The sequence below is a fragment of the Miniopterus schreibersii genome (genome assembly GCF_964146895.1).
Source record: "Miniopterus schreibersii genome assembly, chromosome: 16".
Taxonomy (NCBI): domain Eukaryota; kingdom Metazoa; phylum Chordata; class Mammalia; order Chiroptera; family Miniopteridae; genus Miniopterus; species Miniopterus schreibersii.
This window is the reverse complement of record NC_138116.1, coordinates 46,079,264-46,094,034: the sequence shown is the minus strand read 5'-3', so window position 1 is coordinate 46,094,034 and position 14,771 is coordinate 46,079,264. Positions and strand designations below refer to the sequence as shown.

Sequence of the window (14,771 nt, the reverse complement as noted above, 5' to 3'; positions counted from 1 at the left end):
GGAAGTGGTGGGGGTAGAACTTTACTTGGGTCTTAAAATTTCAAGTCCAGAGTTTTTGTTTCTTTTTTTTGTTCACTTTTTTTTTCAGCTAATTACCTGCATGTATTTTATTTTATACCGGTTCAAGTTAAACATCAGAACTCAAATGGTTAATAAATGACTGTAAAAGGGCCAGGGGAGGATTTTCCTATCTACTTAAGCGTTAGTGAGATGCAATTACTTAGAACCTACTAAGGACTTCTGGCTTCCACAGCCGGCCAGCTTCCTTGAAGAACTGGCACATGATCCTGTATGGATCATGGCAAGCTGAACATGTCTTTTTATTCTGAAGGCTCATGTAGTACCACTGCAGCAAAATGCCTTTTAGATGCCTTCCCCAGCATTTTTTCTTAATTATAATCCTAATCGTTGGGATTCCTAAATCATAAGGTAGACATTCTTGTCATTTTTCGTTAATCATTTAAATGGAAATAAGCCACAGTGCTATCTGGAACAAGGCCACCTCTTATATGCACTGCAAGAGTGGAAAGAGTGGAGATTTTGGACAGTAGATGGAAATGACTCTTCAGCCTTGTTAGAAGCAGCCTGCAGGAGACAGGGAAAGGGGACCAGGAAACCAGGGGCCTTTAGGGGAAGGCTGCAAAGCCCTGGCTATGGCTGGTAACCATTGCAGGCTGGCCATTCTAAGGGAGCAGCTCTCCCCCTTAATGGGCACCATGAAGTAAAGTCCCTTATAAGACCAGCTGCATAGCTCTCACCTTTCCAGGAAGCTTTCTGTGGCTGAGACACAAAGGAAGACCCCAGAGGAGGACTCCAGATACTATAGGTTGGTGATTCTCTCCCATGGCTTCCTGGCAGGGTGGAGAAGCAGGGCCCACCCTATTTATGACCAATAATATATTCTTAAGGTTTCAATTATTTTTATACTAACACTTTAAAATGAGTAGATTGTAACTACTTCTTTTCTCTTTGCAGCCCATTATACATTCTTGAGTGGGAAAGAAGGTGGTAATACTGTAGCTAGGATAAAAAGTGGTAAAACACTGCTCTAAGGAAACTGATGATAATCTCAACTCTGTTTCCTAACTTCTCTCCTTCTATAGTGAAAGATTTAATTTCCTGCTTTGTTTAAATTCATTTTTCTATTTCTTTTTATCATGCCTATATGTAATCTTTTTTGAATTGGAATGGCTTCCCACAGACAGCAACCTGAAACAGAAATTGTCCAGTAAGTGATACCCTTACCTAGGTCTGAAGACCTTTTTTCTCATCTGGGTTGTGTAATTTAACTAATGGCTCTCAAATTTCTCCTCTTTAATATGGGGAAACAATAAAGAATTATTATAAGGAATCAATTCAACAAGAAAGGCTACATAAAATGGTATTATGCAAATGATATGTGTTCAACATACTTGGATCTGTGAAGGTTATAATTAGCTCTTCCATTGCCAACATCCAAAAAACAGCAAGATGGCAGTTTTGCAAAAATGCCCAGTTTCCTTATTTCATAGCATCTTTGATCATTCATTCAGCAATGGGTCCTTGTCCTTGCCCCAGTGAAATTGATTGCACCCTGAGTTGAACAATAACAACAATGCTGTTTTGTAAGTAATGAAATTATTAAGATATTTAAATATAGTAGACTCTTGCTTAGAATAAGCACATGTTTAAAATCCTCATTCTGGCCTAGCTGGTTTGTTTCAGTGGCCTTGGCCCTCGGGTTGGAGGGCCTCAGGTTTGATTCGGTCAAGGGAACTTTGCTGCATTGCAGGCTCAATCCAAGAGGCAGCCAATTGATGTTTCTCTCTCTCCCACTTCCACTCTCTCTGAAAAGAATGGAAAAAATATCAGTGAGCGAGATTAAAAAAAAAATTATAAAATGCTCATTCTGATAGATGTACAAATGTTTTGTTCTTATTTCCTTGTCTGTGTGTGTTTTTTTAAAACCACTTTTACTGTAACACATATAAAAATGTGCAAAGAACAAATATACAGCTCTATGAATTATTGCAAATGAACATCTGTGGTTGAGAAGAAAACTTTGCCAACATCTCAGAGACATCTCTCCTATACCCCTTTCCATTCCAATCATTTTCCCTTCCTTTTTCCCAAAGGCATGCACTATCCTGACTTCCAACCTTATAGGTCAGTTTTTAAAAGATTAAAAAAAAAAGTTGAAGTCTACCACATATTTAGGAAAAGTACACAAATCATTAATGCATGACTTACTGAATTCTCCCAAGGTGAATACACACATGTACCACCACTGAGGACAAAATAAAGAACATCATCATCATCCTCCCAGTCAGGATCCATCTTCCTTCTCAAAGGCAATTTTGAATTCTAACACCATAGGTCAGTCTTGCCTGTTTTTGAATTTTATATAAGTGGAATTATATAGTTTATTTATTTTTATTTGGTCTATTTCAATCAACATTATTTTTTTAGGTTAACTCACATTATTGTGTGTCACTGTGTTCATTCATTTTTATTGCTATAAACTGTGGTTAGACCACAATTTATTTATCTATTCTGCTCTCGATGGTCATTTGGATTGTTTATGGTCCTTGGCTATTATATGCAATGCTTCAACAAACATTCTTGTACATGTCTTTGGGTACACATGTGCACTCCATTTTGTTGTGTATATTCCTAGGAGTGGAACTGCTGGTTGGACAGAGTTTGTTTATGTTTAAATTTTTTATAATATCAAACTTTTCCAAAGGGATGTCACCAGTCCACATTTCTCCCAGCAGCAGATGAGAGTACTTGTCTCACCATTTCTTTGCTAACACCTGATAAATGTGTAGTGGTATCTCATTGAGGTTTTAATTGTTTCCTCTTTTCATAGGTTTACTTATTGCCCTCTTGGCTAACTCCTTTTTGTATCTCCCCTTGATCTCTTCCTTTTTTTCTATTGAATCACCTGTCTTTTTAAAAATTTTTATTTTATTTCTCAGAGTTCTTTATATTGGATATAAACCCTCTGTTCTCTTTTTACTGTCTCCATAGTTTTGCCTTTTCCCAGAATAACATATAGTTGGAATCATACAGTATGGAGCCTTTTCAGATTGGCTTCTTTACTTAGTAATATGAATTTAATATCCCTCCATGTCTTTTCATGGCTTGATAGCTCCTTTCTTTTTAGTGCTGAGTAATATTCCACTGTATGGACATACCACTCTTTGTTTACTTATTCACCTACTGAAAGACATCTTGGTTGCCTCCAAGTTTTGGTGATTATGTAAACATCCATGTGCAGGTTTTTCCATGGATATAGTTTTCAACTCCTTGGATAAATATCAAGCAGTGTGACTGCTGGATAGAATGATAAGAGTATGTTTAATTTTGTAAGAAAACACTGAACTGTCTTTCAAAGTGGCTGTACCATTGTGCATTCCCATCAGCAATGAAGAGAGTTCCTGTTGCTAATATGCTTTAATATAGTCTGCTTTTATTTTCAGTAATCTGGAAGCAGAGACTAACTTCCCCACAGTGAGTGCCTGAAAGAGAAACTTATAAGTAAGGGGAAGAATATGCCCAGCTACACCAGCTGGCCTGCACCCGAAAGACTCTGCAGAAGACTCTGGAGTAAGACCCAGCAACCACAAGGGGGAAGCAAAGTAGCTGACAAAAAGAGGTGGTCCACAGAGAGCCTCAGATCAGCCAACTACCTAAGGACACCAGAGCCAAACCTAGACAGCTTCTGACATTGGCTGATACACAAGTACCTCCCAGGAGAACTGAAATCAGCATACAAATCAGTGACCCTCAGACAACATAAGCTGCCCAGATGAAACTCAGCTGACTGACTTTTTAAATTTTTTCTTAGGAAAAAGAGAGAAAAGAAAAAAATTTCCTCTTTAAATTAAAAAAAATTTTTTTCAATTACTTAAAAAAATATATTGTTTAGCTTTGTTTGTTTTATTGTTTTGTTTATTTGCTTTGTTTTGTCTTTTGTTCTATTATCAAGATTTTCTTGATAGTCAGTTTAATTGCTGGGAAATGATCGTTATAACCAATAAGTTTACTACTTTCCTCTATCGTTTCCCTATATCTCTTATTGGGCTCCCTTTGTGCCCTTGCTTTATCTCTCTCTCTCTTCTTGTTCCATTGGCATACCTTCTTTTTTCTTTTTCTCCCTTTTCTCTTCTTGTCTTTTTCTTTGTTTGTTTCTGTTTGTCTCTTTATTGTATTTAAAAAAAGTTTTGTTTTTTTTTATTTTCAACTATTTTCTATTCCTACACTCTACCCTTAATTTTTTGATTGCCTTTTTTTCAGAATCTTTTCTCTGCCCCCTTTATCTCCCAGTAGGGTCTCTATTTTGTACTTTTTATATTAGTTTATTTTTTATTTTTCGTTACTATTACCAATAATATAATTTTCTCTATATATATTTTGTTTGTTTGTTTGTTTGCTTTAGCATTTGTGATCTCACTTTGCTTTCCCAATTCTACTTCCACTTGGGATGTTTTCATTGTGATTGTCAAGATATTTTGTAAGATACTGCTTGTTTCCTGGCAGTTTGATTGGGTACTGTCTTGCTTTGCCAGCACCTGTACAACAGCTCATGTGACGTGGTTGGGGCTGAGACACACAGTTAACCAACCTGAGAGGAGAGTCCTTCCAAGAATGGGTCAACACCCTAGACCCAATCACAACAGCAGAGACCAAAGAACTCACAAAAGGGATACTCACAAAAGAGATACACATAGAGCAAAGAGCTCAGAATTACAAGAAAAACACCCCTCTGGGCTCCACTAAACATACACTACAAAATCCCACCCTACAAGACTGGGAGACAGCAAATATATCTAATATACAGATACAAACACTAAGAGCCACCAAAATGGGGAGACAAAGAAACAATCCCAAAACTAAAGAATAGGGAAAATCACCAGAAAAAACCCTGATAAGATGGAGTTAAGCAAGTTATCAGAAACAGAGTTCAGAGTAGTGGTTATAAAGATGCTCCAGGAAATTAATGAGAACAACAAAACACTTACTGGAAAGGTCGAGGAACTTAGTGAAAACATGAAAAAAGAGCTAAATACAATAAATAAGAATCAGGCAGAAATGAAGAATATTATATCTGCTATCAAGAATATGCTGGAGGGTATTAAAAGCAGGCTAAATGAAGCAGAGGATAGAATAAGTGACTTAGAAGATAAGGTAGAAAAAGCCACTCAATCAGAGCAGCAAAAATAAAAAACACTTAAAAAGCATAAGGACAGACTAAGGGAGCTTTGGGACAACATGAAGCAAAACAACATTCATATCATAGGGGTGCCAGAAGAGGTGGAAAGAGAGCAAGGGATAGAGAACTTGGTAAAGAAAATAATGACAGAAAATTTCCTACGTTGGGGAGGGAAAAAGACACACAAGTTCAGGAAGCACAGAGGGTTCCAAACAAGAAGGACTCAAAGAGAACCATTCTAAGACACATCATAATTAAAAAGGCAAATGTCAAGGAAAAAGAGAATATTAAGGCCTGCAAGAGAGAGACAAGCAGTGACCTACAAGGGAACCCCCATAAGGCTGACAGCAGATTTCTCAACAGAAACTCTTCAGGCAAGGAGGGAGTGGCAGGAAGTTCTCAAAGTAATGAAAAGCAAGAACATGCAACCCAGACTGCTTTATCCAGCAAGGCTATCATTTAAAATTGAAGGTGAAATTAAGAGCTTCCCAGACAAAAGAAGGCTGAAGGAGTTCAGTACCACTCAACCAGCACTGCAAGAAATGCTGAAAGGACTGCTTTAAGAAAAAAAGAAATATTAAGAGAAAGGTACGTAAGAAGAAATACTGAGAGAAAAGCATGAAATAGAAAAATGGAATTAAAAAGTATATATCAATATGACTTTAAATGTAAGTGGAACAAAAGCTTTAATCAAAAAACATAAGGTAGCTGAATGGATAAGAAAACAGGACCCAAATATATGCTGTCTACAAGAGACCCACCTGAGAGCAAAAGATTAACACAGGCTTAAAGTGAAGGGATGGAAAAAAATAGCCCATGAAAATGGAAACAAAAAAACAAAAAGAGCAGCAATACTTATTTTTGACAAAATAGACTTCAAAATAAAGACCATAACAAGAGACAAAGATGGTCACTATATAGTACTAAAGGGATCAATCTAACAGGAGGAAATAACCCTTATAAATATATATGCACCCAATATAGGAGCACTTAAATATATAAAAAATTTCTTGGTGGACTTTAAGGGGGAGATTGACAGCAACACAATCATAGTGTGGAACTTTAAGATCCCACTGTCATCACTGGACAGATCATTAAGACAAAAAACCCACAGGGAAACACAGACCTTAAATGACATACTAGATCTAATTGATTTAATTGACATTTACAGAACATTTCATCCCAGAGCAGCAGAATACACATTCTTCTCATGGGAACATGGAACATTCTCAAAAATAGACCACATGTTAGGGCACAGGGCAAGTCTCTACAAATTCAAGAAGACTGAAGTCATATCAAGCATCTCCTTGAATCACAATGCCATGAAACTAGAAATCAACCACTATAAAAAAACTCAAAAATATTCAAACACATGGAGAATAAATATCATGTTATTAAAAAATGAATGGGTTACCAATGAGATCAAGGGAGAAATCAAACACTTCTTGGAAAAAAACCCAAAAATGAAAAGACAACTCAAAATCTATGGGACACAGCAAAAGCAGTCCTGAGAGGAAAGTTCATAGCAGTACAGGCCTATCTTAAGACATAAGAAAAATCTCTACTAAACCATCTAACACAACAACTAAAAGAACTAGAATAAGAACAGTAAGAAAATCACTGAGAAAGTAGAAGGAAGGAAATAATAAAGATCAGAGCAGAAATTAATGACATGGATACTAAAAAATCAATACAAAAAAATCAAGCGCTGGTTCTTTGAAAAGATTAATAAGATTGATGCACCTTTAGCCAGACTCACCAAGAAACAAAGAGAGAGGACCCAAACAAATAAAATCAGAAATGAAAAAGGCGATATAACAACCAACCCAACAGAAATACGAAGGATTGTAAGAAAATACTATGAGCAACTATATGCCAACAAACTGGATAACCTTGGTGAAATGGATAAATTCCTAGAAGCAAACAGTCTTCCAAAGCTGAATCAAAAAGAGCCAGTAAACCTGAGTTGGCTGATGACAACTAGTGAAATTGAAGCAGCAATCAAAAAACTCCCAGGAAACAAAAGTCCTGGTTCAGATGGAGTTACAGGCCAATTTTACCAAACATTCAAAGAAAAATAAACACCTATCTTCCTCAAACTATTCCAGAAAGTTCAAGAGAGGGAAAACTCCCAAACTCTTTTTATGAGGCCAGCATCATCCTAATCCCAAAACCAGATGAAGATACTACAAGGAAAGAAAATTACAGGACAATGTCCCTGATGAACATAGATGCTAAAATCTTCACTAAAATACTAGCAAGCTGGATCCAGCAGTACATTAAAAAGATCATACGCCACGACCAAGTGGGATTTATTCTGGGGATGCAAGGCTGGTATTATATCTGCAAATCAATAAATGTGATGCATCACATTAAAAAAAAAAAAAAAAGGACAAAAATCATATAATCATATCAATAGGTGCAAAAAAGCATTCAACAAAATCCAGTAACCATTTTGCTAAAAACTCTCAGCAAAGTGGGAATAGAAGGAACATACATCAACTTAATAAAGGCTATAACAGACAAACCTACAGCCAACATCACACTCAATGGGCAAAAACTAAAACCATTTCTGTTAAAAACAGGAACAAGACAGGGGTGTCCACTTTCACCCTCTTATTCAACATAGTACTGGAAGTCCTTGCCACAGCCATCAGTCAGGAAGAAAACATAAAAGGTATCCAAATTGGAAAGGAGAAAGTAAAACTGTCATTATTTGCAGATGACATGGTACTGTACATAGAAAACCCTAAAGAGTCCATCAAAGTGCTACTAGATGTGACAAATGAATTCGGCAAGGGAGCTGGATACAAATATAACATTCGAAAATTGATGTCATTTTTATACACCAACAATGAACTCTGAGGAAGAGAAACAAACAAACAAAAAACAATACCAATTACCATTGAAAATAAAAAAATAAGATACCTGGGGATAAACTTAACCAAGGATGCAAAAGACCTGTACTCGGAAAACTAGAGGACACTGAAAAAAGAAATAGAAGAAGATATAAACAAGTGGAATAATATACCATGTTCATGGATTGGAAGATTTAATATCATTAAAATGTCCATACTACCCAAAGCAATCTATAGATTCAATGCAATTCCTATTAAAATACCAACAGCATATTTCACAGAACTAGAACAAATATTCCAAAAATTTATATGGAACCAAAAAAGACCCCGAATAGCTGCAACCACCTTGAGAAAGAAGAACAGAGTGGGAGGGATCACTCTACCAGATATCAAACTGTATTACAAAGTCACTGAAATCAAAACAGCTTGGTATTGGTACAACAACAGGCATATAGATCAATGGAACAGAACACAGACTCCAGTAATAGACCCATGCAATTATGGTCCGTTAATATTTGACAAAGGAGGCAAGAGCATAGAATGGAGTAAAGACAGTCTCTTCAGTGAATTGTGCTGGAAAAGTTGGACAGCTACATGCAAAAAAGTGAAACTAGATGAGCAACTTTCACCATACACAAAAATAACCTCAATATGGATAAAAGACTTAAATGTCAGTAGCGAAACCATAAAATCCTGGAAGAAAACTTAGGCAGTAAAGTTACAGACATCTCACATAGTGGACTTTTCACTGATACATCTCCTAGGGCAAGAGAAACAAAAGAAAAAATAAACATCAAACTTAAAAGTTTCTGCCCAGCCAAAGAAATCAGCCTCAAAATACAAAGGGACCCCACGGTCTGGGAGAACATATTTGCCAAGAATGTATCTGATAAGGGGCTAATTTCCAAAGTGTACAAAGAACTCATACAACTCAACAAGAGGAAGACAAACAATCCAATTAAAAAATGGGCAAAGGACCTAAATACACATTTCTCCTAAGTAGGACATACAGATGGCCAAGAGACATATGAAAAAATGCTCAATGTCCCTATTCATCAGAGAACTGCAAATTAAAACCACAATGCGGTATCACTTCTCACCTGTCAGAATGGCTCCATCAACAAATCAACAAACAACATGTGCTGGCCAGGGTGTGGAGAAAGGGGAGCCCTGATACACTGCTGGTGGGAATGCAGACTGGTGCAGGCACTATGGGAAACAGTACGGAGGTTCCTCAAAAATTAAAAATGGGCCCAGCCGGGCATGGCTCCGTGGTTGAGCATCGAACTAAGGTCCAGGCAATTGGGTTCGATTCCCGGTCAGGGCACATGCCCAGGTTGTGGGCTCCATCCCCAGTTGGGGGAATGCAGGAGGCAGCCGATCAGTGACTCATCATTGATGTTTCTATCTCTCTCTCTTCCTCTTCTTTCATCTCTCTGAAATCAATAAAGATATATTTAAAAAAAATTAAAAATGGGACTGCCTTTTGACCCAGTGATCCCACTTCTAATAATATATCCTAAGAATCCTGAAACATTAATCTGAAAGAACATATGCACCCCTATGTTCATAGCAGTGCACTTTACAATAGCTAAGATCTGGAAACAGCCCAAGTGCCCATCAGTAGATGAGTGGATAAAAAAGCTGTGGAACATTTACACCATGGAATACTATGCAGTTGTAAAGAAGAAGGATCTCGTACCTTTGGGACAATATGGAAGGACCTGGAGAATATTATGCTAAGTGACATAAGCCAGGCAGAGAAAGACAAACATCACATGATCTTACTCATATGTGGAATCTAAGAACTTAATAAACTGGTGAACAGAATAGATTCAGTGACATGGAAGCATGGATGAGACTGACGATTCTCAGAGGAACAGAAGAGGGTGGGTGGATGCAGGGGAGGTATTAACTCAAGAATTTATATGCATATATGCACAAGCCAAGGACACAGACAATGGTGTGGTGAGGGATTGAGGAGAGGGTGGTGGAAGGGGTAAATGGGGAGAAAAAGGGACATCTGTAATATTTTGAACAATAAAAAAATATTAATTTAATTTTTAAAAAATCATTGTTGAAAGTATTACTGATGTCTCCTTTTCTCCCTACACTGACCCCTCTCCTGCCTAGGCCTTCACTCCACTATTGTCTGTGTGGATGGGTTATGCATATATGCATCTAAATTCTTTGGTTAATCTCTTCCTCTCCTTTATCAGAGTAAAAGAAAGTCCTGTTCCTGGTTTTATTTTTGTAAGGAATGATTTCTAGATTCTTAGTTTACTAGGACTATTTTTCCCATGAATGCATGTTGAATTTCAACAAATACTTTTTCTGCATCTGTTGAAATACTTTTCTTATTTACTTAAAGGGGTTTTCTCCTTTAACCTTTGAATGTGGTCAATTACATTACTTTATTTTCTATATTTTAACCATCCTTGCATTGCTAGAATAAACCCAGCACTATGGGAGGGTTTATTTTATTGTTGATTCTATTACCGATGTTATGTAGGAATTCATAATCTACAGAGGGAACAAAAAGGAAAATTGCTGCATCCTCTCCCAACCATGTCGTCTGACAAAATCCGGACGTGGAGAGGAAGCTTCAAGGAAGGCGTCTTCTGAGGAGAGGACGTGGCATGTGGGTGGGAGGAATTGGCTTAACGGGAATATCCCTTCTCCTCCTTGGAGGGGGATTTTGGGCCATAAATCAATAACTAACCTGGGAATGGTAAACAATGTTCTCACTTCTGAAGAAATCCTGATTTCCCCAAGTCCAGTCACTATCACATGTGCCGGATGCTTTAACAAATTGTTATTAGAAGAAGCCAGGAAAACTCCCCCTGGCGCCCCAATAAGGCATTTACGGAGGAACCAGGGAAAGCTGAGCTCACCCAGCCGCCTGTCCTCCAGTGCCCCGCCTATGACTGCAGGATTAGTCGAGGACAAGAGAAAGGCCATCGCCCCTCGCCTGCTGCACAAGGACCACCCTGGGTAGCACATACAATAAATGGCAGATTGTGGCATCCCCCTGAAAGGGCTAACAGTGTGGAAAGGCCACCAGCCCCTCCTCTGCCTTACACAGGTGCTTCCAATGGGAACGGAATCAGAGCAGTTACTGTAAACGGAAGGCACGGTCAGCGTGAGAACCTGCCCTCCATGAAACGCTCGGCAAGGCGGCGGCCACGCCGGTGCTCGCTCCCCAAGAAACAAAAGCAAAGCATTCTTAGCAGTTAATCAATAGCTACGGCAAAAGGAACTCTGTTCTTAGAAGAAAATGGCAAGAAGAATATAATAGCTTAAGAATAGGTCCATAGTTAAAATATAACCAGAAGAAGTAGTAACCACAGGCAAACATTATATAAAATTTCTGTCTCACAAACTAATATATTCCTGCTGCAAACAAAGCCGCATCTACCACTCTATAGGTCACTGATTTTTCCTTTCTCCTCTATTCTAAAAAATAAAAGTCAAAATTGTTCCATTCTGATGAAATCGAAACTTGTATTGTTTAACCTGTGAATAATATTTCTTGCTTGCTAACCGAAAAAAGGTAATCGTAGCCAAAAAAGAAAGTATAAAAGATTATGTTGATTCTCAATAAAGTGGAACAGTGTCACACCACCTCCGAGTCGTGTAGTCTGCTGTCTCCCAGCGCCGACGCCTTGCCCGCCTTCGGCACCCCTGACTCCCGCTGCGGCTGGACCGCGGCAGAAAATTTTATCAGGGAGATGCTCATAGGAGTTGTTAAACCTGCTAAATGTGAACTTACCATTCTGAATACCCACTGTCCTGGGAAATCTATGAAATGCGCCCATGGGATCTGAGCCCATGCTTAAGATAAGTACCAGGGGAGTGTTGTATGACATGTCTTGATATAGAGTAGGCAGGTCCATAGGTGGTGTCTCTATAAGGCGTTTTCCAAGGTTTTTTTATTACAAAGTCTGGAAGAGCGAAAACCACCTGCAAGATGAAAAGAAAAACATTTTAAAAATGTGTTGCTTGAGTATCCTTCATAAATTTACCCTATTTCCCCCTCAGCTTCTCAGAGGTTGGTGCCCTGCCCTTTGAACTCATTCTTTCTTGATCAGGTATATTTCTTCCTATGGATCAATTTGGAGAAATTGTACCCCGCATAACCGCTGACAGCCATGGTTCTCCTGACTTCACTGAGCAGGATGAACTATTGGATGAGAGGAACGTCCCTCATCCTTCCGTCTGTCTGTAAACCTGCTGTTTCCCCATCCTGCCTCCTTTGGTTCTATCCCTCCTGCATTCTCGTGGACTTTACTGTCAGCCCTTCCATTTCTCTCTGCATTATTGATCTCTCCCTGCCATCATACAATTGGGTTCTACTGTCTCCTATTCGTAAAACCCAATCCCGAGCCTTCCCTTGATTGTAGTCCCTTCCCAGCTGCTATTTCATTTCATTGCTCCTCATTCACAAGCCAACTTCTCAGAAGAACTGACTGCATATATCGTCTCACCATCTTTATCTCATTTACGCATCAGCGTCTTCTGACCTCTCTTGGGAACCAGCCTCAGGCCCTGCCTGGCCATTTTCTACACCAATGTGTTTCCTTCACTGATCTCACCCCAGCCAATGGACCCCTTTTCTGCTCTTGCAGATCATGTCTCTCTGTAGCCCATATGGAGCCTTTGTTTGAGATAGAAAGAGGTGTCCTTTTTCAAGATGCTTGTGCCAGAAAACTGTCGTGATAAATATACAAACCTAACCTACCATAGTTATGATGTGAATGGCTGCCTTAAAGGTGGTGCAGGGCACATCCTTCACAGCTGTAGGCAGCACCAGGGCTTTAATGTTAGCCCTCCAGTAGGTGCTGACAGCACCCTGTCCAAACAAGTCTTACCACGTTTTTGTTGCTGTTTGGGGGGGAGAAGGTGGGACATCCTCCCCGGTTCAGGGTGAAGGATTTGGATGGCACCCCAATGTGGCCACACTGGGAAAAGATGTTCACATGCTTTCCCACTTCAGTGAGGCTATATTGTGGTGCTGACTGTAAAGGTAGCCTGGTCCAGAAGGCACAGCGCCTGCAACAAGTCCAAGGGTTTGGAACTTTGTTCTAGCTGTGTCACTGTGTGATTAAATATAATTCCAGCACTAACTTCTTTATTATATTTATTTAAAATATTTTCAATAATATGAGCTATTTATTTGCTTTTACTTTTACAAAAAAGTGCTCATAGTGTTTACAGTAAATAACAGGATGAAGCATCAGTAACATTTCTTGGGGCTATTATGTAAATATAAAAGTGGAACACACTCATGAAATGCTTTTGAATTTAAACAGTTGGAGAAATCTAGGTTTCCAATGGCTTTATTAATGAAAGATCACAAACCATTTGGTTACATGTGCAATTCCTCATGTGTATGAACTGATTTTCTCTGTGAAATGTTTCAAACATGTAGAAAATAAGTTTGCATAAAACACACACTTGGTTAGGCTCTACTCTACATAATATATACCCAGCAATACATATATCCAAGAACATGGTCAAATACATAGAATCCGGAAAGGAGATGCATCAGGTAAATCAATAGAGCCAGGTCTCCTGTGGAATTAGCATGCAGTTTCCTGTCTTTAGATTTGCCATAGTGCTATTTGTGTCTCCAGTGGTAAGTAAGGTTCATGATTCCCAGGTGGAGGAAGAGGCCACACAATAGAGGTGAGTGTGTCTGCACACCAGCCCACGGATGCGTGTCTCACCACCACGGCTAACAGCTCAAACTAATCAGTTCATGGATAATAACTAGCTGGTGAGCTTTAGTAGAAATAGTTATAACACAGTCCTTTAGTTTAAAAAGATAACTTACCTTTTCTTCTTTACAACATTTAATAAGGATTAGCTCATGGAAAGAGCTTAATTTTGAAAGCCACGAATCCTGGCTTGTGGCCTCGACTTCCTCTGTCATGAATTTCATTTCTTCCTTCATTTTGGGGCATGCTTCCAATTCTTGTGGGTTAATGTAAGTCTCAAAAATCCTGGAAACATAATTTTAAAAGATGCCTTAATTAGAGTTATTTCGACTTTGAAATTAAGTAAATATATTTGGTAATTTAAGCATGTCCATATTTACTATAAAAGTTTTCTAGAAATGTAAATATACTAATCTCCCCCTCCCAAGCTTAATTAAAGAGCAAAGAATTTAAAACTGGATCAGAAAATAGTCAACAGAAAGCCATCTATGAAAAGCAAAGCTAAACAAATAACAGAGAGGTTAAAAATAAAAGGATGCACAGAAATACATCAATCAAATGTGAACAAAAAAGAAAACAAGGGGTAAGGGTAACATTGGATAAATAAGAATAAAAGGCTGATATGATGAAATGGGAAAAATCAGGCCAGTTTTATTGAAATACAGACCTCACAATAAGACACAATAACATGAACCAATATGTTCCAGATACTAGCACAAGAAAATATCAATCACTGCTGGAGTTAGAGAAAAAAAGGAGAAAAAAAAATTGTGGTAGGAAATAACACACCCTGATCAGTCTGTGACAGATGAGGCCAACTGAAACTTCTGGCTTACATAATTTGAACAATATAAATAACATATGACTAAATCGACATCTATACTACGTTATTCCCTGATAAGCATAATACACTGCTCCCCCTCCCCCACGGAGCGGTTATAAGACAAAGGCTTGCATTCCACGTGCCGGCTAGGATCCTACTTAGCCCTTACAAAG

General features: G+C 38.4%; 1 long non-coding RNA gene across 1 annotated transcript; it reads right to left on the bottom strand.

The window, feature by feature from the left end:
- Nucleotides 1-878: 878 nt before the first annotated feature.
- Nucleotides 879-14,049, bottom strand: LOC308569086. The gene is made up of 4 exons (XR_014000553.1): nt 13,892-14,049; nt 12,797-13,107; nt 11,904-12,018; nt 879-1,573 (listed from the first exon to the last, which is right to left on the bottom strand). It is a non-coding gene; the product is annotated as an uncharacterized lncRNA (long non-coding RNA).
- Nucleotides 14,050-14,771: the final 722 nt, after the last annotated feature.